This window comes from Carassius carassius, chromosome 22, assembly GCF_963082965.1.
Source record: "Carassius carassius chromosome 22, fCarCar2.1, whole genome shotgun sequence".
Taxonomy (NCBI): domain Eukaryota; kingdom Metazoa; phylum Chordata; class Actinopteri; order Cypriniformes; family Cyprinidae; genus Carassius; species Carassius carassius.
In genome coordinates this window covers 21,321,159-21,348,984 of record NC_081776.1, presented here as the reverse complement: position 1 = coordinate 21,348,984, position 27,826 = coordinate 21,321,159, and the positions used below count along the sequence as shown (strand labels likewise).

Sequence of the window (27,826 nt, the reverse complement as noted above, 5' to 3'; positions counted from 1 at the left end):
CCTCGTCGTTCCAGGGAATGAGTTTGACACCCATGGCTAAGAAAGAAAGAGTGAGGTTCTCTGTCCCCTTCCGTGTGGGTTTCCCTGTGTCTCCTGGGGGCAAAAGGCCACAGCTCCTCTTCAGGGCATGTGAAATGATGTTTTGTGGAAAACTGTGAGATTCCAGGTAAATTCCCTGAATCTCATCCAGCGACATTGCGTGTAGACCCGTGCCATCCTTTTATATACAATGAAGTGAAAATTCTGCATTCATGCTGGCTAACACTGAATAAAGGCAGTAATAGCATCCCTCTCATATTCATGTAACACATGGCCACATCCTCCTGAGGTTTTGTGAAGTTTCAAAGGCCATATTGCTGCACTGGCCCGGTCCTGCAGATTTGCCTCATACAACGTTTGGAAGATTAGACCCTTCCGATCAGAGCAGGCCACACAACTCCTTGTCCAAGCTCTTTGTTTTCTCCAGACTGGGCTACTGTTATGCTCCATTGGCGGGTCTTCCGGCAAGTACTATCAAGCCTCTGCAACTGATCCAGGATGCAGCAGCGAGAGTGGTCTTCGACGAGCCAAAGAAAGCCCACGTCACACCTCTCTTCATAATTTTGCACTGGCTACCAATAGCTGTTCGCATCAGATTCAAGATGCTGATGTTTGCCAACAAGATAACCACTGGCTCTGCAGTAATATACCTAAAGTCGCTGGTTCAGACCTATGCTTGTGTTCTGCAAGTGAACGACGCCTCGTGGTGCCATCCCAAAGAGGCACAAAATCACTCTCAAGGACCTTTTCCTGGACTGTTCCCAGCTGGTGGATCGGCTTGCCTATCTCAATTCGAGCAGCGGAGGCTTTAACCATTTTCAAAAAGTGTCTAAAAATTCATCCTTGTCATCAACGCCTGCCCAATGAATACTAGCATTTGCCAAATGCTGTGTTTTGTCAAAGTTAACGCCCTGCTGGCTCAACGTAGCAGAAGACTGAAGTCTCTGTCTGCAGCCAAAGGATAGATCTGTCAGAAGTGGGATTCGAACCCACGCCTCCAGGGTAGACTGCGACCTGAACGCAGCGCTTTAGACTGCTCGGCCATCCTGACACTGTTGCTTGGCTAGGGATGGCCTGTGGGAGCCACACCTGAATGCAAGGACCTAGAAGCTACTTATTCTCTGTTTGGGCACCTTTTAGCCGACAAGCCTCGTTGGCGCAGTTAGGCAGCGCGTCAGTCTCATAATCTGAAGGTTGTGAGTTCGAGCCTCACACGGGGCAGAGTGGTGCTTTTTTTGATCACTGAGCGCGCTTACACCAGGGGTATCAAACTAAATTCCTTTACGGCCCGAGCCCTGTAGAGTGTTGTTCCAACCCTTCTCAAACACAGAAGGCATGTAGTTTTCAAATGAGCCCGAAGGCCATGATTAGTGGGATCAGGTGTGTTCAATCAGGCTTGAATCTAAACTCTGCAGGTCTCCGGCCTTCCAGGGTTAGAGTTTGACACCCGTGGCTTAGAAAGAAAGAGTGAGGTTCTCTGTCCCCTTCCGTGTGGGTTTCCCCGTGTCTCCTGGGGGCAAAAGGCCACAGCTCCTCTTCAGGGCAGGTGAAATGATGTTTTGTGGAAAACTGTGAGGTTCCAGGTAAATTCCCTGAATCTCATCCAGCGACATTGCGTGTCAACCCGTGCCATCCTTTTATATACAATGAAGTGGAAATTCTGCATTCATGCTGGCTAACACCTGAATGAAGGCAGTAATAGCATCCCTTTCATGTTCATGTAACACATGGCCACATCCTCCTGAGGTTTTGTGAAGTTTCAAAGGCCATATTGCTGCACTGGCCCGGTCCTGCAGATTTGCCTTATACAACGATCGGAAGATTAGACCCTTCCGATCAGAGCAGACCATACAACTCCTTGTCCAAACTCTTTGTTTTCTCCAGACTGGGCTACTGTTATGCTCCCTTGGCGGGTCTTCCGGCACGTACTATCAAGTCTCTGCAACTGATCCAGGATGCAGCAGCGAGAGTGGTCTTCAACGAGCCAAAGAAAGCCCACGTCACACCTCTCTTCATAATTTTGCACTGGCTACCAATAGCTGTTCGCATCAGATTCAAGATACTGATGTTTGGCTACAAGATAACCACTGGCTCTGCAGCAATATACCTAAAGTCGCTGGTTCAGACCTATGCTTGCGTTCTGCAACTGAATGACGCCTCGTCGTTCTAGGGACTGGGTTTGACACCCGTGTTTAAGAAAGAAAGAGTGAGGTTCTCTGTCCCCTTCCGTGTGGGTTTCCCTGTGTCTCCTGGGGGCAAAATGCCACAGCTCCTCTTCAGGGCAGGTGAAATGATGTTTTGTGGAAAACAGTGAGGTTCCAGGTAAATTCCCTGAATCTCATCCAGCGACATTGCGTGTAGACCCATGCCATCCTTTTATATACAATGAAGTGAAAATTCTGCATTCATGCTGGCTTACACTGAATAAAGGCAGTAATAGCATCCCATTCATATTCATGTAACACATGGCCACATCCTCCTGAGGTTTTGTGAAGTTTCAAAGGCCATATTGCTGCACTGGCCTGGTCCTGCAGATTTGCCTTATACAACGTTCGGAAGATTAGACCCTTCCGATCAGAGCAGGCCATACCACTCCTTGTCCAAGCTCTTTGTTTTCTCCAGACTGGGCTACTGTTATGCTCCCTTGGCGGGTCTTCCGGCACATACTATCAAGCCTCTGTAACTGATCCAGGATGCAGCAGCGAGAGTGGTCTTCAACGAGCCAAAGAAAGCCCACGTCACACCTCTCTTCATAATTTTGCACTGGCTACCAATAGCTGTTCGCATCAGATTCAAGATACTGATGTTTGCCTACAAGATAACCACTGGCTCTGCAGCAATATACCTAAAGTCGCTGGTTCAGACCTATGCTTGCGTTCTGCAAGTGAACGACGCCTCGTGGTGCCATCCCAAAGAGGCACAAAATCACTCTCAAGGACCTTTTCCTGGACTGTTCCCAGCTGGTGGATCGGCTTGCCTATCTAAATTCGAGCAGCGGAGGCTTTAACCATTTTCAAAAAGTGTCTAAAAACTCATCCTTGTCTTCAACGCCTGCCCAATGAATACTAGCATTTGCCAAATGCTGTGTTTTGTCAAAGTTAACGCCCTGCTGGCTCAACGTAGCAGAAGACTGAAGTCTCTGTCTGCAGCCAAAGGATAGACCTGTCAGAAGTGGGATTCAAACCCACACCTCCAGGGGAGACTGCAACCTAAACGCAGCACCTTAGACAGCTCGGCCGTCCTGACACCCTTTCTTGGCTAGTGATGGCCTGTTGGAGACACACCTGAATGCAAGGATCTAAAAGCTACTTATTCTCTGTTTGGGCACCCTTTAGCCCACAAGCCTCTTTGGCGCAGTTAGGCAGCGCGTCAGATTCATAATCTGAAGGTCGTGAGTTCAAGCCTCACATGGGGCAGAGTGGTGCTTTTTTCTGATCACTGAGAGCGCTTTGACCAGGGGTATCAAACTAAATTCCTTTAGTGCCCGAGCCCTGTAGAGTGTTGTTCCAACCCTTCTCAAACACACAAGGCATGTAGTTTTCAAATGAGCCTGAAGGCCATGATTAGTTGGATCAGGTGTGTTCAATCAGGCTTGAATCTTAACTCTGCAGGTCTCCGGCCTTCCAGGGACTGAGTTTGACACCCGTGGCTTAGAAAGAAAGAGTGAGGTTCTCTGTCCCCTTCTGTGTGGGTTTCCCTGTGTTTCCTGGGGGCAAAAGGCCACAGCTCCTCTTCAGGGCAGGTGAAATTATGTTTTGTGGAAAACTGTGAGGTTCCAGGTAAATTCCCTGAATCTCATCCAGCGACATTGCGTGTAGACCCGTGCCATCCTTTTATATACAATGAAGTGAAAATTCTGCAGTCATGCTGGCTAACACTGAATGAAGGCAGTAATAGCATCCCTTTCATGTTCATGTAACACATGGCCACATCCTCCTGAGGTTTTGTGAAGTTTCAAAGGCCATATTGCTGCACTGGCCCGGTCCTGCAGATTTGCCTTATACAACGTTCGGAAGATTAGACCCTTCCGATCAGAGCAGGCCATACAACTCCTTGTCCAAGCTCTTTGGTTTCTCCAGAATGGGCTACTGTTATGCTCCCTTGGCGGGTCTTCCGGCACATACTATCAAGCCTCTGTAACTGATCCAGGATGCAGCAGCGAGAGTGGTCTTCAACGAGCCAAAGAAAGCCCACGTCACACCTCTCTTCATAATTTTGCACTGGCTACCAATAGCTGTTCGCATCAGATTCAAGATACTGATGTTTGCCTACAAGATAACCACTGGCTCTGCAGCAATATAACTAAAGTCGCTGGTTCAGACCTATGCTTGCGTTCTGCAAGTGAATGACGCCTCGTGGTGCCATCCCAAAGAGGCACAAAATCACTCTCAAGGACCTTTTCCTGGACTGTTCCCAGCTGGTGGATCGGCTTGCCTATCTCAATTCGAGCAGCGGAGGCTTTAACCATTTTCAAAAAGTGTCTAAAAACTCATCATTGTCTTCAACGCCTGCCCAATGAATACTAGCATTTGCCAAAATTAACGCCCTGCTGGCTCAACGTAGCAGAAGACTGAATCCCAGTCTTCTGCAGTCTCTGTCTGCAGCCAAAGGATAGATCTGTCAGAAGTGGGATTCAAACCCACACCTCCAGGGGAGACTGCGACCTGAACGCAGCGCCTTAGACCGCTCGGCCATCCTGACACCATTGCTTGGCTAGGGATGGCCTGTTGGACCCACACCTGAATGCAAGGACCTAGAAGCTACTTTTTCTCTGTTTGGGCGCCCTTTAGCCCACAAGCCTCGTCGGCGCAGTTAGGAAGTGCGTCAGTCTCATAATCTGAAGGTTGTGAGTTCGAGCCTCACACGTGGCAGAGTGGTGCTTTTTTCTAATCACTGAGAGCGCTTAGACCAGGGTTATCAAACTAAATTCCTTTAGGGCCCGAGCCCTGTAGAGTGTTGTTCCAACCCTTCTCAAACACACAAGGCATGTAGTTTTCAAATGAGCCTGAAGGCCATGATTAGTGGGATCAGGTGTGTTCAATCAGGCTTGAATCTAAACTCTGCAGGTCTCCGGCCTTCCAGGGTTAGAGTTTGACACCCGTGGCTTAGAAAGAAAGAGTGAGGTTCTCTGTCCCCTTCCGTGTGGGTTTCCCCGTGTCTCCTGGGGGCAAAAGGCCACAGCTCCTCTTCAGGGCAGGTGAAATGATGTTTTGTGGAAAACTGTGAGGTTCCAGGTAAATTCCTTGAATCTCATCCAGCGACATTGCGTGTAGACCCGTGCCATCCTTTTATATACAATGAAGTGGAAATTCTGTATTCATGCTGGCTAACACTGAATGAAGGCAGTAATAGCATCCCTCTCATATTCATGTAACACATGGCCACATCCTCCTGAGGTTTTGTGAAGTTTCAAAGGCCATATTGCTGCACTGGCCCGGTCCTGCAATTTTTCCTTATACAACGTTCGGAAGATTAGACCCTTCCGATCAGAGCAGGCCACACAACTCCTTGTCCAAGCTCTTTGTTTTCTCCAGACTGGGCTACTGTGATGCTCCCTTGGCGGGTCTTCCGGCACGTACTATCAAGCCTCTGCAACTGATCCAGGATGCAGCAGCGAGAGTGGTCTTCAATGAGCCAAAGAAAGCCCACGTCACACCTCACTTCATAATTTTGCACTGGATACCAATAGCTTTTTCGCATCAGATTCAAGATACTGATGTTTGCCTACAAGATAACCACTGGCTCTGCAGCAATATACCTAAAGTCGCTGGTTCAAACCTATGCTTGCGTTCTGCAAGTGAACAACGCCTCGTCGTTCTAGGGACTGAGTTTGACACCCGTGGCTAAGAAAGAAAGAGTGAGGTTCTCTGTCCCCTTCCGTGTGGGTTTCCCTGTGTCTCCTGGGGGCAAAATGCCACAGCTCCTCTTCAGGGCAGGTGAAATGGTGTTTTGTGGAAAACTGTGAGGTTCCAGGTAAATTCCCTGAATCTCAAACAGCGACATTGCGTGTAGACCCGTGCCATCCTTTTATATACAATGAAGTGAAAATTCTCCATTCATGCTGGCTAACACTGAAAAAAAAGTGAAGTGAAGTGATAAATAATAAGTGAAAGTGTGCACTTCGGATGGGTTAAATGCAGAGCACAAATTCTGAGTATGCAGCAGCAAGAGTGGTCTTCAACGAGCCAAAGAAAGCCCACGTCACACCTCTCTTCATAATTTTGCACTGGCTACCAATAGCTGTTCGCATCAGATTCATGATACTGATGTTTGATTACAAGATAACCACTGGCTCTGCAGCAATATACCTAAAGTCGCTGGTTCAGACCTATGCTTGCGTTCTGCAAGTGAACGACGCCTCATGGTGCCATCCCAAAGAGGCACAAAATCACTCTCAAGGACCTTTTCCTGGACTGTTCCCAGCTGGTGGATCGGCTTGCCTATCTCAATTCGAGCAGCGGAGGCTTTAACCATTTTCAAAAAGTGTCTAAAAACTCATCCTTGTCTTCAACGCCTGCCCAATGAATACTAGCATTTGCCAAATGCTGTGTTTTGTCAAAGTTAACGCCCTGCTGGCTCAACGTAGCAGAAGACTGAAGTCTCTGTCTGCAGCCAAAGGATAGACCTGTCAGAAGTGGGATTCGAACCCACGCCTCCAGGGGAGACTGCGACCTGAACGCAGCGCCTTAGAAGCTCGGCCATCCTGACACTCTTGCTTGGTTAGGGATGGCCTGTTGGAGACACACCTGAATGCAAGGATCTAGAAGCTACTTATTCTCTGTTTGGGCACCCTTTAGCCCGCAAGCCTCATTGGTGCAGTTAGGCAGTGCGTCAGATTCATAATCTGAAGGTTGTGAGTTCAAGCCTCACACGGGGCAGAGTGGTGCTTTTTTCTGATCACTGAGAGTGCTTAGACCAGGGGTATCAAACTAAATTCCTTTAGGGCCCGAGACCTGTAGAGTGTTGTTCCAACCCTTCTCAAACACACAAGGCATGTAGTTTTCAAATGAGCCTGAAGGCCATGATTAGTGGGATCAGGTGTGTTCAATCAGGCTTCAATCTAAACTCTGCAGCTCTCCGGCCTTCCAGGGACTGAGTTTGACACCCGTGGCTTAGAAAGAAAGAGTGAGGTTCTCTGTCCCCTTCCGTGTGGGTTTCCCTGTGTCTCCTGGGGGCAAAAGGCCACAGCTCCTCTTCAGGGCAGGTGAAATGATGTTTTGTGGAAAACTGTGAGGTTCCAGGTAAATTCCCTGAATCTCATCCAGCAACATTGCGTGTAGACCCGTGCCATCCTTTTATATACAATGAAGTGAAAATTCTGCATTTATGCTGGCTAACACCTGAATGAAGGCAGTAATAGCATCCCTTTCATGTTCATGTAACACATGGCCACATCCTCCTGAGGTTTTGTGAAGTTTCAAAGGCCATATTGCTGCACTGGCCCGGTCCTGCAGATTTGCCTTATACAACGTTCGGAAGATTAGACCCTTCCGATCATAGCAGGCCACACAACTCCTTGTCCAAGCTCTTTGTTTTCTCCAGACTGGGCTACTTTTATGCTCCCTTGGCGGGTCTTCCGGCACGTACTATCAAGCCTCTGCAACTGATCCAGGATGCAGCAGCGAGAGTGGTCTTCAACAAGCCAAAGAAAGCCCATGTCACACCTCTCTTCATAATTTTGCACTGGCTACCAATAGCTGTTCGCATCAGATTCAAGATACTGATGTTTGCCTACAAGATAACCACTGGCTCCGCAGCAATATACCTAAAGTCGCTGGTTCAGACCTATGCTTGCGTTCAGGGGCGCTGCACAAGATCCTGGGCCCTATGCATAGGCAGTCCTAATGGGCCCCCCCACCTTGAAAATATATATATTACAGACTTTTCAAGGGCCCTCTCCTCCTTTGGGGCCCTGGTAATCAGTACTGGTTTTACCCCCAGTCCGACGCCCCTGCTTGCGTTCTGCAAGTGAACGACGCCTCATGGTGCCATCCCAAAGAGGCACAAAATCACTCTCAAGGACCTTTTCCTGGACTGTTCCCAGCTGGTGGATCGGCTTGCCTATCTCAATTCGAGCAGCGGAGGCTTTAAACAATTTCAAAAAGTGTCTAAAACTCATCGTTGTCTTCAACGCCTGCCCAATGAATACTAGCATTTGCCAAATGCTGTGTTTTGTCAAAGTTAACGCCCTGCAGGCTCAACGTAGCAGAAGACTGAAGTCTCTGTCTGCAGCCAAAGGATAGACCTGTCAGAAGTGGGATTCGAACCCACGCCTCCAGGGGAGACTGCGACCTGAACGCAGCGCCTTAGACAGCTCGGCCATCCTGACACTCTTGCTCGGCTAGGGATGGCCTGTTGGAGACACACCTGAATGCAAGGATCTAGAAGCTACTTATTCTCTGTTTGGGCGCCCTTTAGCCCACAAGCCTTGTTGGCGCAGTTAGGCAGCGCGTCAGATTCATAATCTGAAGGTCGTGAGTTCGAGCATCACACGGGGCAGAGTGGTGCTTTTTTCTGATCACTGAGAGCGCTTAGACCAGGGGTATCAAACTAAATTCCTTTAGGGCCCGAGCCCTGTAGAGTGTTGTTCCAACCCTTCTCAAACACACAAGGCATGTAGTTTTTAAATGAGCCTGAAGGCCATGATTAGTGGGATCAGGTGTGTTCAATCAGGCTTGAATCTAAACTCTGCAGGTCTCCGGCCTCCCAGGGTTAGAGTTTGACACCCGTGGCTTAGAAAGAAAGAGTGAGGTTCTCTGTCCCCTTCCGTGTGGGTTTCCCCGTGTCTCCTGGGGGCAAAAGGCCACAGCTCCTCTTCAGGGCAGGTGAAATGATGTTTTGTGGAAAACTGTGAGGTTCCAGGTAAATTCCCTGAATCTCATCCAGCGACATTGCGTGTAGACCCGTGCCATCCTTTTATATACAATGAAGTGAAAATTCTGTATTCATGCTGGCTAACACTGAATGAAGGCAGTAATAGCATCCCTCTCATATTCATGTAACACATGGCCACATCCTCCTGAGGTTTTGTGAAGTTTCAAAGGCCATATTGCTGCACTGGCCCGGTCCTGCAGATTTGCCTTATACAACGTTCGGAAGATTAGACCCTTCCGATCAGAGCAGGCCACACAACTCCTTGTCCAAGCTCTTTGTTTTCTCCAGACTGGGCTACTGTTATGCTCCCTTGGCGGGTCTTTCGGCACGTACTATCAAGCCTCTGCAACTGATCCAGGATGCAGCAGCGAGAGTGGTCTTTAACGAGCCAAAGAAACCCCACGTCACAACTCTCTTCATAATTTTGCACTGGCTACCAATAGCTGTTCGCATCAGATTCAAGATACTGATGTTTGCCTACAAGATAACCACTGGCTCTGCAGCAATATACCTAAAGTCGCTGGTTCAGACCTATGCTTGCTTTCTGCAAGTGAACAACGCCTCGTCGTTCTAGGGACTGAGTTTGACACCCGTGGCTAAGAAAGAAAGAGTGAGGTTCTCTGTCCCCTTCCGTGTGGGTTTCCCTGTGTCTCCTGGGGGCAAAATGCCACAGCTCCTCTTCAGGGCAGGTGAAATGATGTTTTGTGGAAAACTGTGAGGTTCCAGGTAAATTCCCTGAATCTCATCCAGCGACATTGCGTGTAGACCCGTGACATCCTTTTATATACAATTTAGTGAAAATTCTCCATTCATGCTGGCTAACACTGAATGAAGGCAGTAATAGCATCCCTTTCATATTCATGTAACACATGGCCCCTATCAAGCCTCTGTAACTGATCCAGGATGCAGCAGCGAGAGTGGTCTTCAACGAGCCAAAGAAAGCCCACGTCTAGTTGCACTGGCTACCAATAGCTGTTCGCATCAGATTCAAGATACTGATGTTTGCCTACAAGATAACCACTGGCTCTGCAGCAATATACCTAAAGTCGCTGGTTCAAACCTATGCTTGCGTTCTGCAAGTGAACGACGCCTCGTGGTGCCATCCCAAAGAGGCACAAAATCACTCTCAAGGACCTTTTCCTGGACTGTTCCCAGCTGGTGGATCGGCTTGCCTATCTCAATTCGAGCAGCGGAGGCTTTAACCATTTTCAAAAAGTGTCTAAAAACTCATCCTTGTCTTCAACGCCTGCCCAATGAATACTAGCATTTGCCTAATGCTGTGTTTTGTCAAAGTTAACGCCCTGCTGGCTCAACGTAGCAGAAGACTGAAGTCTCTGTCTGCAGCCAAAGGATAGATCTGTCAGAAGTGGGATTCAAACCCACGCCTCCAGGGGAGACTGCAACCTGAGCGCTAGCTGACGAAGGATAGTCTGACAATATTTCAGAAATGTTGAGCAATGTCGAACTGCGCAGCCAATCGCATCGAAGCGCCTTAACATTTCCAGCCAATCAAAAAGCGCAATTCATAACATTCTCTTGACATTCGTGACATTTGGCCAATCAGAGAGCAGGGGGATGTCGACGGCACGTTTCCGCGTATCACCGCTAGGTGGAGGGGTCAGCTCTTCTACTCAGGTGTCAATCAAGTTGCCGAACCGTGCCGAAGTTGTACGAAAGAATGACATCATCCTCAGGGGGCGTGTCAGAGGTAAAAAAGGTTCATTACTGAAGTTCGTGACCTATGACCAGGGTCATTGTCGCGTAGTTCGACATAAAAAGTGGTACGAGATTTATCAAAGGGTGAGTGTTTGTTACCTTTGCATGATAGAGAAATAAAAAATAATAATAATCATAATCGAACATTATTAGTATCTTTGTTTAATGTATTTGCATAAGAGAACAACACATCAGGCTTCAGAACAAACATTTACCTGGTCCCATTCATTTGAACGATGTAATGTGATGGCTGTGTTATGTTATGGCTAACAACAGTGTAAACCAGAGTGTGTCATAATTGTTTATAGACATTTATGTAATGTTGCAGGTATTTTGAGAAATGTTCCTCTCTTGTGTCTTTCTCCTCTAAACAGAGATACCAGTTGTAACATTATATATACGATAAATGTGACTTGTGTCCTAGAAATTAATCAATGAATGAATAAATATATGAATTTAATGAAGTATTTTATGCTCTCTTAAGGGACTCACTTGTATTGTGCATTATATTTGTTATAATGCTTACAGACAGAGAAATGTCAGATGCTGTTTCGTGGCCAAACAACCTTGCTTTGAGGTGTGCTGAAATGCATCTGTGGTTTTCAAACTCCAAAGGTAACATTAATGTAGCAAGTTATTTTTATTAGTATATTTACTGAAAAGGTTTCTTTCTAAATTATGTATTAAAGTGTTTTTTTTGTTTTGTTTTTTATTTGGTCGTCTTAAGCCTCTACTGGACCCGCACAAAGGGTGGTGGAAGAACCTCATGCTGCTGAAACAGCAAAGAAGGCCATGGAGCAGAGTCAGCCTGACCCCCAGCCTCTGCCCCTGCCCCTAACCTACTGCACCTGTGGAAGCAAGAGTTGCAACACAATTTTCAATGGTAAGAATTACTATTTAACTTTTTTAATAATACCACTTAAGTATGAGCTCAATTAAAATTCAAGAAAGTTCAGAACGTAAGAAGAAGAAAAAAAGAAAAAGCAAGAATGCTATGAGATGCTGGCTGACCTAGTAATTGTCACCCCTCTTGTACAGTGGGGGCACCTGTTGTCTGCTGAATGGTCAGTTTGAATATCTCAGATTTGGTTTAAGTCACATGGTCAAGGATAAATGTAGAATGTAACCTGTCTGCTTTCTCTCTATCATCTCTGGGCTTTACTCTTGTATTGTCCTCTTCCTCTCTAACTGAGCTCTGCCTGGGTTGAAGGTCACTGAGCTAGACTCATGTCCCTCATGGCATCTCTCTCAATAATTCTCATGTGTTAAAGCTACATTATCTTTCTTTCTCAATCTCAGGTAACATTCCACATAGATGCTGGCTATTATTAGCTGTACACATATTAACAATTATTCCATCATGCAAATACTTTGTAGTAATTTCAAGAGTCAATACTGCTAATAAATCATTCCTCTTATGGATGACACGTCTATTCAGAAAGAAATGTTTTTAAAAACCTGCATTTACTTAAAATAGTAATAGTAATATAAATAGTAATTCTTGCTATTATAACACATTCTCTCTTCTCACATTTTTGGTTTACCAAACCAAGATTTACTTGCTCTCACATTGCTGCAGCAAAGCCAAATCTTAGTGTGGCCAGGAGACCTTCTCAGGTTGAAGACCAGCCCAGCGCAACAGTGTCTAGTGCCTCTATACCAAGCAGTACTGTCCTCTGTAAGTAATGGCATAATCTATAAAGTATTCTATGAAGACACATTTCACGTTTCATTCTGTACGAATTATTAAACTTGTACAAATTTTTTTAATACCAGAAAACCATATTTTTGCCGATGTTTCAGGGTGTGCCAGTGTTCCAGGGTCTGCAAATGGTTCAAAGACTGTCAGCTGTCCATAGGATGCCACTGTTACAGCCTACAGTTGTGCAGAGCACCAATTCACAACCAGCTGCCAATCCACAAACCATGCCCAAGAGACCCTACAAGGCAAACACTTGCAGGAAGTGTGGACAATTCAAAACCAGTGCAACGGGACATACCCAGTACAGGGGCAAGGTGTACTGTCCACAGACTGAGAACGTTACAAAAGAACAGTGGTTAGAGGAAATGCGGAGAACTGTTCCCAAATAATGTATAAACTGTATATTTTTATTTATTGTTGTGTGTATTTAGTTGTTTAAATATAGTTCACTATTGTCAATATTTGTGTTTAACATTATTTTATTTAACTTTATTTACTGCTTTTTTAATCCTATTTAACTTTTACTTTTACCTTTTTAATTTATTGTTTGAAAACTTAATTTAATATGCATTACTGTTCTGTTAGCATAATTGTAAAATAAATAAAAAAACAAATTGAGATGCTTTTGGATTTCTACATTTATTTTCCTTTTATTTCCCTTTTAATTAATTTTTTTTTGAAAACTTATATAAATTTAATTTGTTTAATATACATTAATGTTATGTTGGCATAATTGTAAAAAAAAAGAAGAGAATTATTGCTTTTTTATTTGTACTTTAGTAAACATTTCATCAGTACACTGCAACAATAGAACGTATTCCTAAAAAGATAATTTGCACTTTGTCATTTGTCACATTTTTCAGCATAATAATGACTATTTTTTGCATCCTTTTTTAATTAGAAATGACAGATTTGAAGGTGTCTTGAATGAATGTAACCTTAAAAATAATCTGATTTAATATCAATAAAATTACAACTAATAAAATGCTTAAATATGAATACAACTACAAATAACATGCTTAATCAGAATAAAAATTAATACAACAACTACTAAATAACTAATAATAACAAAACACATTTCCATTGGTGTATTAAATTTAATGAAAAAAATATCAAACAAAGCACATATATACATTTAATTAACCTTGAAGCTTTATTTATTTAAAGCAATTAACAATATTACAAAAAGTTGTCTTTAGCTGGATTCGAACCCGAGTCGAGGGGAGCACCTGCAATAGAAAACAGTGTAATATAAATGCGCGAATTTACCGCAAGAAGAAACCGGAAGATGTATCACTGCGCGCATGCTAAGGAAGATCGGTCTTTGAACGTCAAATTTTCCCCTTTCTTTTCTTCATTTTTTCTTTCTCTTCTTCCCCTTCTCTTTTTCTTCCTTCCCTCTTTTCTTACCTTCTTCGACGGACTATTGTTCCCCAGCTTGAGCGCAGCGCCTTAGACCGCTCGGCCATCCTGACACCCTTGCTTGCCTAGGGATGGCCTGTTGGAGCCACACCTGAATGCAAGGATCTAGAAGCTACTTATTCTCTGTTTGGGCGCCCTTTAGCCTACAAGCCTCGTTGGCGCAGTTAGGCAGCGCGTCAGTCTCATAATCTGAAGGTCGTGAGTTTGAGCCTCACACGGGGCAGAGTGGTGCTTTTTTTCTGATCACTGAGAGCGCTTAGACCAGGGGTATCAAACTAAATTCCTTTAGGGCCCGAGCCCTGTAGAGTGTTCTTCCAACCCTTCCCAAACACACAAGGCATGTAGTTTTCAAATGAGCCTGAAGGCCATGATTAGTTGGATCAGGTGTGTTCAGTCAGGCTTGAGTCTAAACTCTGCAGGTCTCCGGCCTTCCAGGGACTGAGTTTGACACCCGTGGCTTAGAAAGAAAGAGTGAGGTTCTCTGTTCCCTTCCGTGTGGGTTTTCCTGTGTCTCCTGGGGGCAAAAGGCCACAGCTCCTCTTCAGGGCAGGTGAAATGATGTTTTGTGGAAAACTGTGAGGTTCCAGGTAAATTCCCTGAATCTCATCCAGCGACATTGCGTGTAGACCCGTGCCATCCTTTTATATACAATGAAGTGAAAATTCTGCATTCATGCTGGCTAACACTGAATGAAGGCAGTAATAGCATCCCTCTCATATTCATGTAACACATGGCCACATCCTCCTGAGGTTTTGTGAAGTTTCAAAGGCCATATTGCTGCACTGGCCCGGTCCTGCAGATTTGCCTTATATGTAGTGTATTTTCATCTGCCATGGATCTGAGGAATCACACTGTCTCGGGGTTTTGTTTCCATAAGAAAGATTTTATTTTCAAGAGAAAATAAAACCAAGAAAGCTCTGCAGAACAGTCTGCCGAGTCTGTGTCGGTTCTCTATTTTATACAGTGCTTCTGAAGGCGTGCCCATGTTCAATACATTTCATACATATGGTTCTGTTTATCAACTCTTCTACCTTTTATGGCTGTCTCCAGCTTGATTTTAGGATGTAGAATTTATTTTAAGTGAAACGAGGAGGCCTAATCATATATTTTGTCTTATGTCAAAACAGTGTGTCCAACTTTACTATATGCTGTATTTTGGTAATGTCTGCACCAAGGAGGTCTGATCATATATTTTGTCTAATGTCCAAATAGAGTGTGCAGATGCACCATTTACTATACCCCTGCACTCTCTGCACATTCCATTCTCAGGCAGGCCTCTACATACAGTCAAAAGCATGATTATAACAGTAGAATAACTTGATACATAAATGGCTAGAGTCACATTGATTATGCCTGATTAGTTTACATATTGACCAATAAAAATCTTCCACATTCTCCCCTTTGAGACTTAATAAGTCTCACATTTGATTATTTTTATTCAGAGTGCTACTCCATAATCCAGTCATATTAGTTACATTACCTAGTGACTAAATAAGTCACATTGTATTATCACCAGTGACTTGATTATGAAATTCCACTCTGAGGGATTACTGGACCAAACATCTCTTTCCTAATTTGACAAGGAGGGAGTAAAAGATCCAGTCTCCCTAACCCCCTCATTAAAGATAAAACAATGTTCAGCACTTCAGCACTTGCCTGTGGTTGTTACAGTTATGTAAAATCCAAGAGTAATAAACATAAAAAATGTAACATCACAAAAATAGCATAGTTGATCTTCAGTCCATATGTTTTGTGCACTGTAGAGGCCATTTTGGTTACGCTCAAAAATCCGTTTCCCATCATCTTGACATCTTCACCAGGGAGACTCTTTGCGAGTCGTTGCAATGGACTTTCCATCGTTGGCAAGGGTGGGTCGTTACTAGCACGCCCTTCATCCCTCACTTCATGCTGTGTGGAGTTGTTGAAGCTGGTTGGTGTATTTTAAGGTTAGAGATGTGAACTCAGGTGTCACTCTGTAACCGTTTTGCTGATTAATGCAAGGCTCTCCCTTGAGATCCTAACTGCACCCTCACTGGTTCTCTTTGATGGAGCGAAGCATTCCTTGACCTTACTAGAATTGCTGTCACCTGTAAATGGGAAACTTAAGAGTTTTTGTTAGTATATCAAGCATGCTAATTTGTTCATCTTGCTAGTCGTCGTTCTTGGTGAGACCTGTGGAAATGTAATGTGGGTTGAGGGCTGTCTTGGCCCCTTTTTGAGCTTTCACAATTCCAGTGCTGTCCTTACAATGAGAAAAGAGTGAATACCCATTTTCTATAATATAATAAAGAATTTCGTTTTTAGCATCCTTACTATTTTTAAATTCATTTCAATTTTATTCTCAACAATTTGCTTATTCAGTTGTCTCTTTGTTTTGCAAACTAGTACCACTATATTACTGGATAATTTCCTAGGTCTATCTTTCTCAGTAGTATAGGCCTTTTGACCTGGAAAACACTCAACCCACTTTATTTATTTTAACAGTCAGAAAGATAATATTTCATTCTTTTGACACAATCAGCTCCATCATGATATGCTGAAAAGAAAGTTAGATGTGGGGTGGACAGAGCAAGCTTGCTTTGCTCTGCCTTCCCATGTTATACGCTGCGCATGTGTGGCACTGTTTTTCTTTCTGCCACAATGACCTATGTACTGACCAGGAAACTTGTCCAAATTCATCCATGGTCATTATTTTACTGGGCATAAATTTGCCCTGTGGGCCCACACTCATATTTGTATACAGCTGTTTTGGCAAATTGATTGAATTGCCTCAGTGTCTCGTCAGACACTCTCTTTCATGCCATACAACACCATCATTCATACTTTTTTCACACCTTTCACACCCCCTTTTGGCCAAAAACATATTTTTATCTCAGAATGTCAGCTGATTGTGAACTAAATTATTTTAGCTGTGGAATGGCACATTTTGTGTAGGATAACATGAACCTTTGATGTAAGACTCTACTTAGCGTAGACCTGGTATCATTCCACATAGTTTCTAGATGTCACGCAACTGGGCAACATCAGTCACCATAAAGTTTATTTTAACACCGCTCTATATACTTCTTTTTCTTTCTTTCCTTTCTTTTTCCAAAATCTAATAGATTGATTCGTTTAGAATATTAGGCCTAGGCATTGGGCATTTGAGAGAGCCAATTATAATTTCTCAAATGTCTCTTGTTTGTCTAATTTAAAGTTTAGTCAAATACTTTTTTGTTATTGCTCATGAGCTACTCTGAGAAGAGGATTGGAGATCTCTGCATAATTTAGGATCCATGACCATCAACATTTCCATCTTGTTATCCCCAGTGATTACAGCATATTTGATTTCTAGATTTTGGATCTTTGGAATAAGTTTTATTATTTTATTAAATCTAACCCTAGAAAGTTACCTTTAAACAAAATGGAGTGACCAATATTTCTATTTTCTCAACCATATATATATATATATATATATTTATTTCCCTATTTTGCATTTGGATACCCTTTTTTATTTTTATTTTCCCCCAAAAGGGTTCAGCATTGCTGTCAAGTATTCAGTTTTGCCTTTTTTTTCACTAGTTGGTCAATGAAACAGCCTTACTATGCCAAATCCAGCTCCATGTTTATCTGATTGGTGAGTCAAGTACTCACTTCTGTCTGTCAAAATAATTTTTCCTTTAAGATATAAGACTGGACTGGTACCTATTGAAAAGCAGATTGAGAGAGTTAGTTAAAACACTGAATTTAAAGAAGTGCTGTGAGACCAGTGAATAATCAATATTACAATAGTTAATAAAATAATGAAATAAAATAATTAACATTTGAAGCAGTCTCTATAGTGTTCATTGAATATGCAGCACCTGTGCACTGAAGGAATGGAAGTCCTTCTGGTGACATCATCAGCCTGGGCTGTTGTACTGGGTTGTCAGTCTGTGATGGCACTCAAAGACCTGATGTTGTGGTGTATGGTCTCCGTTGTTTCTCTGCTTCTTCTCAGTCTGGCTTCTGGTTGCTTTCTGCCAGAGTTTTGCATTTCATAATGTTCTTTTCAACCTCAGGAAAAGTCTCAAGTGAAAGATTCACCTTTTCCTGCTTTGCTTCAGTCTTTCTCCATGCTGAAGATTGCTCTCCTCTTTCAGGAGGGTATAGTGTCCATCAGCCCCTCCCTCTTCTTCTCTCTGCAGCTGTGTTTGCTGCTTTGCCATTTCTCGACAGACTCCAGTTCATTGCGTCTTTTTGTCAAGGCGCTCTTCCAGAAGTCATCAGAAATTTTAACACTCAGAGACTGCATTAATCAAATGTAGCTATGTAACTTCTGACCAAATTTTGTCTGAGCAGTCAGCTCTTTTTCTAATTTTCACTTTTCAACCTCTTCTTTCAGTGCTTCCTTAGTAAAAACAAAATCATCTGGTTGAACACAGCAGTTCTCTTATTCTATGTTAGTAAAGCAAGTTCTTCATTGCAGAAAAATAGCAAGCATTTTTTTCTTCTTTGCAAAATGCAGAAATCAGCTACCTTTATTATCTAAGTATACTGCAATAAAACAAAATAAACCCTTTTATAACAGCATGACATGCATATGGTAAAATAAAGACTGATATTATTGAATTAATGTTTCCTAACCAACATAAAATAATTCCTATTATTGTAAATAAATAATTTAATTTAAATATTTAAGCAACTAGTTCCCTTCCTATTGTAAAATGCCTATGGCTTTTGAATCAAAATGTCTATTAACTTGGTCACCCAATCTTGCTCTCATTCCGCATTGCACTACACAGGTAATTCTTTTTTATTTTTTATAACTCAAGCCCAATCTCTGAAACTCTGTAATGGATTAACTTTCATACTGTGTCCCAGGGATAACAAGATACAAATTCTAGATGTCTTCACATATTAGATATAAAGTTTTAAGCACATGCATCTTTTAAATTCATCTATTAATATAAGTTATTAAATAATAAATGCATATCTTATTTTAATTAATTTATTATTATTTTTATATTCTGCACAGTCCCTTTCTTGGAACATTTTTATTATTTTTTTCTCTAAAACAACATTCATACAGTTAACTTTATTGTTTTAGGGCTCCTGCACTTATCCTTTCTCAACACCAGCCACGCCCGTCTCGGTAACCTAACCACTCTCGAGTGATGGTTCAGGAGGGGAGAGCACCTCTTGCTCCACCAGATATAGGATCTATTTTCTCACACCAACACAGCCAGTCACACAGACACTTACATTAAAACGTACATAAATACAGAGTACTCTACACTCTCCTGAGTGACCTGTCAGCTCTACTCGCTCTTTCACTGATACACTTCCTCAACAAAGTACAAATCAGTACTATACATGATTTTCTGCCTTCCCGTTCAGACCTCTGTATCTTATATATACAGAGCGGTATCCAAAGGACTTTTCCGCCTTTCCGTTCAGTCCCCTGTATCTTACATATACAGAGCGGTATCCTAAGGACTTTTCCTCTATAATACATCTGGCTCACGTGTATTGCTGTCCCTTATAGGCCCAGCCCACAATGAACACAGACCATTGCATGCAATGTATTTCTGCCTACACTATCCAGATTAAAATCAGGCCTTTTCCAAAAGACCTTTCAGTAAACCAAATATGTATATGCAGTTTTTCTTCTGGAAACAAAACCCTCCATTTTTATTTAATTAGTTCTAAATTTGGAAGAGCAGATTTTAAGTGACCTTACCGCTCAGAATTGACCGGTCAACAACACGCACTAATTATATAGGCAAAAATGCTTACCTTATATTCTATGGTGGCCACCACTGTGTGTGTGTGTTGCTCATCAGTCAGCTCAAAAGCGGCCGTCCACTCTGCTGCTCCTTTCCAGTCCCATCTGGGGTGCCAAAAGTAGTGTATTTTCGTCTGCCATGGATCTGAGGAATCACACTGTCTCGGGGTTTTGTTTCCATAAGAAAGATTTTATTTTCAAGAGAAAATAAAACCGAGAAAGCCCTGCAGAACAGTCTGCCGAGTCTGTGTCGGTTCTCTATTTTATACAGTGCTTCTGAAGGCGTGCCCATGTTCAATACATTTCATACATATGGTTCTGTTTATCAACTCTTCTACCTTTTATGGCTGTCTCCAGCTTGATTTTAGGATGTAGAATTTATTTTAAGTGAAACGAGGAGGCCTAATCATATATTTTGTCTTATGTCAAAACAGTGTGTCCAACTTTACTATATGCTGTATTTTGGTAATGTCTGCACCAAGGAGGTCTGATCATATATTTTGTCTAATGTCCAAATAGAGTGTGCAGATGCACCATTTACTATACCCCTGCACTCTCTGCACATTCCATTCTCAGGCAGGCCACTACATACAGTCAAAAGCATGATTATAACAGTAGAATAACTTGATACATAAATGGCTAGAGTCACATTGATTATGCCTGAATAGTTTACATATTGACCTATAAAAATCGTCCACATATACAACGTTCGGAAGATTAGACCCTTCCGATCAGAGCAGGCCACACAACTCCTTGTCCAAGCTCTTTGTTTTCTCCAGACTGGGCTACTGTTATGCTCCCTTGGAGGGTCTTCCAGCACGTACTATCAAGCCTCTGCAACTGATCCAGGAGGCAGCAGCGAGAGTGGTCTTCAACGAGCCAAAGAAAGCCCACCGTCACACCTCTCTTCATAATTTTGCACTGGCTACCAATAGCTGTTCGCATCAGATTCAAGATACTGATGTTTGCCTACAAGATAACCACTGGCTCTGCAGCAATATACCTAAAGTCGCTGGTTAAGACCTATGCTTGCGTTCTGCAAGTGAACGACGCCTCGTGATGCCATCCCAAAGAGGCACAAAATCACTCTCATGGACCTTTTCCTGGACTGTTCCCAGCTGGTGGATCGGCTTGCCTATCTAAATTCGAGCAGTGGAGGCTTTCACCATTTTCAAAAAGTGTCTAAAAACTCATCCTTGTCTTCAACGCCTTCCCAATGAATACTAGCATTTGCCAAATGCTGTGTTTTGTCAAAGTTAACGCCCTGCTGGCTCAACGTAGCAGAAGACTGAAGTCTCTGTCTGCAGCCAAAGGATAGATCTGTCAGAAGTGGGATTCGAACCCACGCCTCGAGGGGAGACTGAGACCTGAACGCTAGCTGACGAAGGATAGTCTGACAATATTTCAGAAATGTTGAGCAATGTCGAACTGCGCAGCCAATCGCATCGAATTGCTATGACATTTGGACCAATAGCGTCGAATCGCCTTAACATTTCCAGCCAATCAAAAAGCGCAATTCATAACATTCTCTTGACATTCGTGACATTTGGCTAATCAGAGAGCAGGGGGATGTCGACGGCACGTTTCCGCGTATCACCGCTAGGTGGAGGGGTCAGCTCTTCTACTCAGGTGTCAATCAAGTTGCCGAACCGTGCCGAAGTTGTACGAAAGAATGACATCATCCTCAGGGGGCGTGTCAGAGGTAAAAAAGGTTAATTACTGAAGTTCGTGACCTATGACCAGGGTCATTGTCGCGTAGTTCGACATAAAAAGTGGTACGAGATTTATCAAAGGGTGAGTGTTTTTTACCTTTGCATGATAGAGAAATAAAAAATAATAATAATCTTAATCGAACATTATTAGTATCTTTGTTTAATGTATTTGCATAAGAGAACAACACATCAGGCTTCAGAACAAACATTTACCTGGTCCCATTCATTTGAACGATGTAATGTGATGGCTGTGTTATGTTATGGCTAACAACAGTGTAAACCAGAGTGTGTCATAATTGTTTATAGACATTTATGTAATGTTGCAGGTATTTTGAGAAATGTTCCTCTCTTGTATCTTTCTCCTCTAAACAGAGATACCAGTTGTAACATTATATATAAGATAAATGTGACTTGTGTCCTAGAAATTAATCAATGAATGAATAAATATATGAATTTAATGAAGTATTTTATGCTCTCTTAAGGGACTCACTTGTATTGTGCATTATATTTGTTATAATGCTTACAGATAGAGAAATGTCAGATGCTGTTTCGTGGCCAAACAACCTTGCTTGGAGGTGTGCTGAAATGCATCTGTGGTTTTCAAACTCCAAAGGTAACATTAATGTAGCAAGTGTTTTTTATTAGTATATTTACTGAAAAGGTTTCTTTCGGAATTATGTATTAAAGTGTTTTTTTTGTTTTGTTTTTTATTTGGTCGTCTTAAGCCTCTACTGGACCCGCACAAAGGGTGGTGGAAGAACCTCATGCTGCTGAAACAGCAAAGAAGGCCATGGAGCAGAGTCAGCCTGACCCCCAGCCTCTGCCCCTGCCCCTAGTCTACTGCACCTGTGGAAGCAAGAGTTGCAACACAATTTTCAATGGTAAGAATTACTATTTAACTTTTTTAATAATACCACTTAAGTATGAGCTCAATTAAAATTCAAGAAAGTTCAGAACGTAAGAAGAAGAAAAAAAGAAAAAGCAAGAATGCTATGAGATGCTGGCTGACCTACTAATTGTCACCCCTCTTGTACAGTGGGGGCACCTGTTGTCTGCTGAATGGTCAGTTTGAATATCTCAGATTTGGTTTAAGTCACATGGTCAAGGATAAATGTAGAATGTAACCTGTCTGCTTTCTCTCTTTCATCTCTGGGCTTTACTCTTGGATTGTCCTCTTCCTCTCTAACTGAGCTCTGCCTGGGTTGAAGGTCACTGAGCTAGACTCATGTCCCTCATGGCATCTCTCTCAATACTTCTCATGTGTAAAAGCTACATTATCTTTCTTTCTCAATCTCAGGTAACATTCCACATAGACGCTGGCTATTATTAGCTGTACACATATTAACAATTATTCCATCATGCAAATACTTTGTAGTAATTTCAAGAGTCAATACTGCTAATAAATCATTCCTCTTATGGATGACACTTCTATTCAGAAAGAAATGTTTTTAAAAACCTGCATTTACTTAAAATAGTAATATTAATATAAATAGTAATTCTTGCTATTATAACACATTCTGTCTTCTCACATTTTTGGTTTAACAAACCAAGATTTACTTGCTCTCACATTGCTGCAGCAAAGCCAAATCTTAGTGTGGCCAGGAGACCTTCTCAGGTTGAAGACCAGCCCAGCGCAACAGTGTCTAGTGCCTCTATACCAAGCAGTACTGTCCTCTGTAAGTAATGGCATAATCTATAAAGTATTCTATGAAGACACATTTCACGTTTCATTCTGTACGAATTATTAAACTTGTACAAATTTTTTTAATACCAGAAAACCATATTTTTGCCGATGTTTCAGGGTGTGCCAGTGTTCCAGGGTCTGCAAATGGTTCAAAGACTGTCAGCTGTCCATAGGATGCCACTGTTACAGCCTACAGTTGTGCAGAGCACCAATTCACAACCAGCTGCCAATCCACAAACCATGCCCAAGAGACCCTACAAGGCAAACACTTGCAGGAAGTGTGGACAATTCAAAACCAGTGCAACGGGACATACCCAGTACAGGGGCAAGGTGTACTGTCCACAGACTGAGAACGTTACAAAAGAACAGTGGTTAGAGGAAATGCGGAGAACTGTTCCCAAATAATGTATACACTGTATATTTTTATTTATTGTTGTGTGTATATAGTTGTTTAAATATAGTTCACTATTGTTAATATTTGTGTTTAACATTATTTTATATAACTTTATTTACTGCTTTTTTAATCCTATTTAACTTTTACTTTTACCTTTTTAATTTATTGTTTGAAAACTTAATTTAATATTCATTACTGTTCTGTTAGCATAATTGTAAAATAAATAAAAAAAACAAATTGAGATGCTTTTGGATTTCTACATTTATTTTCCTTTTATTTCCCTTTTAATTAATTTTTTTTTTTTTTTGAAAACTTATATAAACTTAATTTGTTTAATATACATTAATGTTATGTTGGCATAATTGTAAAAAAAAAGAAGAGAATTGTTGCTTTTTTATTTGTACTTTAGTAAACATTTCATCAGTACACTGCAACAATAGAACGTATTCCTAAAAAGATAATTTGCACTTTGTCATTTGTCACAGACATTTTTCAGCATAATAATGACTATTTTTTGCATCCTTTTTTAATTAGAAATGACAGATTTGAAGGTGTCTTGAATGAATGTAACCTTAAAAATAATCTGATTTAATATCAATAAAATTACAACTAATAAAATGCTTAAATATGAATACAACTACAAATAACATGCTTAATCAGAATAAAAATTAATACAACAACTACTAAATAACTAATAATAACAAAACACATTTCCATTGGTGTATTAAATTTAATGAAAAAAATATCAAACAAAGCACATATATACATTTAATTAACCTTGAAACTTTATTTAATTTAAAGCAATTAACAATATTACAAAAAGTTGTCTTTAGCTGGATTCGAACCCGAGTCGAGGGGAGCAACTGCAATAGAAAACAGTGTAATATAAATGCGCGAATTTACCGCAAGAAGAAACCGGAAGATGTATCATTGCACGCATGCTAAGGAAGATCGGTCTTTGAACGTCAAATTTTACCCTTTCTTTTCTTCATTTTTTCTTTCTCCCCCTTCTCTTTTTCTTCCTTCCCTCTTTTCTTCCCTTCTTCGACGGACTATTGTTCCCCAGCTTGAGCGCAGCGCCTTAGACCAGTCGGCCATCCTGACACCCTTGCTTGGCTAGGGATGGCCTGTTGGAGCCACACCTGAATGCAAGGACCTAGAAGCTACTTATTCTCTGTTTTGGGGTCCTTTAGCCCACAAGCCTCGTTGGCGCAGTTAGGCAGCATGTCAGTCTCATAATCTGAAGGTTGTGAGTTCGAGCCTCACACGGGGCAGAGTGGTGCTTTTTTCTGATCACTGAGAGCGCTTAGACCAGGGGTATCAAACTAAATTCCTTTACGGCCCGAGCCCTGTAGAGTGTTGTTCCAACGCTTCTCAAACACACAAGGCATGTAGTTTTCAAATGAGCCTGAAGGCCATGATTAGCTGGATCAGGTGTGTTCAATCAGGCTTGAATCTAAACTCTGCAGGTCTCCGGCCTTCCAGGGTTAGAGTTTGACACCCGTGGCTTAGAAAGAAAGAGTGAGGTTCTCTGTCCCCTTCCGTGTGGGTTTCCCCGTGTCTCCTGGGGGCAAAAGGCCACAGCTCCTCTTCAGGGCAGGTGAAATTATGTTTTGTGGAAAACTGTGAGGTTCCAGGTAAATTCCCTGAATCTCATCCAGCGACATTGCGTGTAGACCCGTGCCACCCTTTTATATACAATGAGGTGGAAATTCTGTATTCATGCTGGCTAACACTGAATGAAGGCAGTAATAGCATCCCTCTCATATTCAAGTAACACATGGCCACATCCTCCTGAGGTTTTGTGAAGTTTCAAAGGCCATATTGCTGCACTGGCCCGGTCCTGCAGATTTGCCTTATACAACGTTCGGAAGATTAGACCCTTCCGATCAGAGCAGGCCACACAACTCCTTGTCCAAGCTCTTTGTTTTCTCCAGACTGGGCTACTGTTATGCTCCCTTGGCGGGTCTTCCGGCACGTACTATAAAGCCTCTGCAACTGATCCAGGATGCAGCAGCGAGAGTGGTCTTCAACGAGCCAAAGAAACCCTACGTCACACCTCTCTTCATTAATTTGCACTGGCTACCAATAGCTGTTCGCATCAGATTCAAGATACTGATGTTTGCCTACAAGATAACCACTGGCTCCACAGCAATATACCTAAAGTCGCTGGTTCAGACCTATGCTTGCGTTCTGCAAGTGAACGACGCCTCATGGTGCCATCCCAAAGTGGCACAAAATCACTCTCAAGGACCTTTTCCTGGACTGTTCCCAGCTGGTGGATCAGCTTGCCTATCTCAATTCGAGCAGCGGAGGCTTTAACCATTTTCAAAAAGTGTCTAAAAACTCATCCTTGTGTTCAACGCCTGCCCAATGAATACTAGCATTTGCCAAATGCTGTGTTTTGTCAAAGTTAACGCCCTGTTGGCTCAACGTAGCAGAAGACTGAAGTCTCTGTCTGTAGCCAAAGGATAGATCTGTCAGAAGTGGGATTCGAACCCACGCCTCCAGGGGAGACTGCGACCTGAACGCAGCGCCTTAGACTGCTCGGCCATCCTGACACCCTTGCTTTGCTAAGGATGGCCTGTTGGAGCCACACCTGAATGCAAGGACCTAGAAGCTACTTATTCTCTGTTTGGGCGCCTTTTAGCCCACAAGCCTCGTTGGCGCAGTTAGGAAGCGCGTCAGTCTCATAATCTGAAGGTCGTGAGTTCAAGCCTCACACGGGGCAGAGTGGTGCTTTTTTCTGATCACTGAGAGCGCTTAGACCAAGGGTATCAAACTAAATTCCTTTAGGGCCCGAGCCCTGTAGAGTATTGTTCCAACCCTTCTCAAACACACAAGGCATGTAGTTTTCAAATGAGCCTGAAGGCCATGATTAGTTGGATCAGGTGTGTTCAATCAGGCTTGAATCTAAACTCTGCAGGTCTCCGGCCTTCCAGGGTTAGAGTTTGACACCCGTGGCTTAGAAAGAAAGAGTGAGGTTCTCTCTCCCCTTCCGTGTGGGTTTCCCTGTGTCTCCTGGGGGCAAAATGCCACAGCTCCTCTTCAGGGCAGGTGAAATGATGTTTTGTGGAAAACTGTGAGGTTCCAGGTAAATTCCCTGAATCTCATCCAGCGACATTGCGTGTAGACCCGTGACATCCTTTTATATACAATGAAGTGAAAATTCTCCATTCATGCTGGCTAACACTGAATGAAGGCAGTAATAGCATCCCTTTCATATTCATGTAAAACATGGCCACATCCTCCTGAGGTTTTGTGAAGTTTCAAAGGCCATATTGCTGCACTGGCCCGGTCCTGCAGATTTGCCTTATACAACGTTCGGAAGATTAGACCCTTCCGATCAGAGCAGGCCATACAACTCCTTGTCCAAGCTCTATGTTTTCTCCAGACTGGGCTACTGTTATGCTCCCTTGGCGGGTCTTCTGGCATGTACTATCAAGCCTCTGCAACTGATCCAGGATGCAGCAGCGAGAGTGGTCTTCAACGAGCCAAAGAAAGGCCACGTCACACCTCTCTTCATAATTTTGCACTGGCTACCAATAGCTGTTCGCATCAGATTCAAGATACTGATGTTTGCCTACAAGATAACCACTGGCTCTGCAGCAATATACCGAAAGTCGCTGGTTCAGACCTATGCTTGCGTTCTGCAAGTGAACGACGCCTCGTGGTGCCATCCCAAAGAGGCACAAAATCACTCTAAAGGACCTTTTCCTGGACTGTTCCCAGCTGGTGGATAGGCTTGCCTATCTCAATTCGAGCAGCGGAGGCTTTAACCATTTTCAAAAAGTGTCTAAAAACTCATCCTTGTCTTCAACGCCTGCCCAGTGAATACTAGCATTTGCCAAATGCTGTGTTTTGTCAAAGTTAACACCCTGATGGCTCAACATAGCAGAAGACTGAAGTCTCTGTCTGCAGCCAAAGGATAGATCTGTCAGAAGTGGGATTCGAACCCACGCCTCCAGGGGAGACTGCGACCTGAACGCAGCGCCTTAGACCGCTCGGCCATCCTGACACCCTTGCTTGGCTAGGGATGGCCTGTTGGAGCCACACCTGAATGCAAGGACCTAGAAGCTACTTTTTCTCTGTTTGGGCGCCCTTTAGCCCACAAGCCTCGTTGGCCAAGTTAGGAAGCGCGTCAGTCTCATAATCTGAAGGTCGTGAGTTTGAGCCTCACAAGTGGCAGAGTGGTGCTTTTTTCTAATCACTGAGAGCGCTTAGACCAGGGGTATCAAACTAAATTCCTTTAGGGCCCGAGCCCTGTAGAGTGTTGTTCCAACCCTTCTCAAACACACAAGGCATGTAGTTTTCATATGAGCCTGAAGGCCATGATTAGTTGGATCAGGTGTGTTCAATCAGGCTTGAATCTAAACTCTGCAGGTCTCCGGCCTTCCAGGGACTGAGTTTGACACCCGTGGCTTAGAAAGAAAGAGTGAGGTTCTCTGTCCCCCTCCGTGTGGGTTTCCCTGTGTCTCCTGGGGGCAAAAGGCCACAGCTCCTCTTCAGGGCAGGTGAAATGATGTTTTGTGGAAAA

The 27,826-nt window shown here is 43.0% G+C and overlaps 1 long non-coding RNA gene and 11 other non-coding genes across 12 annotated transcripts; 7 read left to right on the top strand and 5 right to left on the bottom strand.

Moving 5' to 3' along the window:
- The first annotated feature begins 1,186 nt into the window (after positions 1 to 1,186).
- On the top strand, positions 1,187 to 1,260 carry trnam-cau (transfer RNA methionine (anticodon CAU)). The gene has a single exon. It is a non-coding gene; the product is annotated as a tRNA-Met (tRNA).
- A 2,121-nt stretch (positions 1,261 to 3,381) lies between these two features.
- On the top strand, positions 3,382 to 3,455 carry trnam-cau (transfer RNA methionine (anticodon CAU)). Its single transcript has one exon. It is a non-coding gene; the product is annotated as a tRNA-Met (tRNA).
- A 1,202-nt stretch (positions 3,456 to 4,657) lies between these two features.
- Positions 4,658 to 4,740, bottom strand: trnal-cag (transfer RNA leucine (anticodon CAG)). Its single transcript has one exon. It is a non-coding gene; the product is annotated as a tRNA-Leu (tRNA).
- A 1,925-nt stretch (positions 4,741 to 6,665) lies between these two features.
- Positions 6,666 to 6,747, bottom strand: trnal-cag (transfer RNA leucine (anticodon CAG)). Its single transcript has one exon. It is a non-coding gene; the product is annotated as a tRNA-Leu (tRNA).
- A 1,538-nt stretch (positions 6,748 to 8,285) lies between these two features.
- On the bottom strand, positions 8,286 to 8,368 carry trnal-cag (transfer RNA leucine (anticodon CAG)). The gene has a single exon. It is a non-coding gene; the product is annotated as a tRNA-Leu (tRNA).
- A 96-nt stretch (positions 8,369 to 8,464) lies between these two features.
- Positions 8,465 to 8,538, top strand: trnam-cau (transfer RNA methionine (anticodon CAU)). The gene has a single exon. It is a non-coding gene; the product is annotated as a tRNA-Met (tRNA).
- Positions 8,539 to 13,902: 5,364 nt separating this feature from the next.
- On the top strand, positions 13,903 to 13,976 carry trnam-cau (transfer RNA methionine (anticodon CAU)). Its single transcript has one exon. It is a non-coding gene; the product is annotated as a tRNA-Met (tRNA).
- A 7,145-nt stretch (positions 13,977 to 21,121) lies between these two features.
- LOC132098451 (uncharacterized) lies at positions 21,122 to 22,291 on the top strand. Its single transcript, XR_009422925.1, has 3 exons — positions 21,122 to 21,293; positions 21,738 to 21,786; positions 21,937 to 22,291. It is a non-coding gene; the product is annotated as an uncharacterized LOC132098451 (long non-coding RNA).
- Positions 22,292 to 24,489: 2,198 nt separating this feature from the next.
- trnam-cau (transfer RNA methionine (anticodon CAU)) lies at positions 24,490 to 24,563 on the top strand. The gene has a single exon. It is a non-coding gene; the product is annotated as a tRNA-Met (tRNA).
- Positions 24,564 to 25,767: 1,204 nt separating this feature from the next.
- trnal-cag (transfer RNA leucine (anticodon CAG)) lies at positions 25,768 to 25,850 on the bottom strand. Its single transcript has one exon. It is a non-coding gene; the product is annotated as a tRNA-Leu (tRNA).
- A 96-nt stretch (positions 25,851 to 25,946) lies between these two features.
- On the top strand, positions 25,947 to 26,020 carry trnam-cau (transfer RNA methionine (anticodon CAU)). Its single transcript has one exon. It is a non-coding gene; the product is annotated as a tRNA-Met (tRNA).
- A 1,204-nt stretch (positions 26,021 to 27,224) lies between these two features.
- On the bottom strand, positions 27,225 to 27,307 carry trnal-cag (transfer RNA leucine (anticodon CAG)). The gene has a single exon. It is a non-coding gene; the product is annotated as a tRNA-Leu (tRNA).
- Between the last annotated feature and the right edge of the window lie 519 nt (positions 27,308 to 27,826).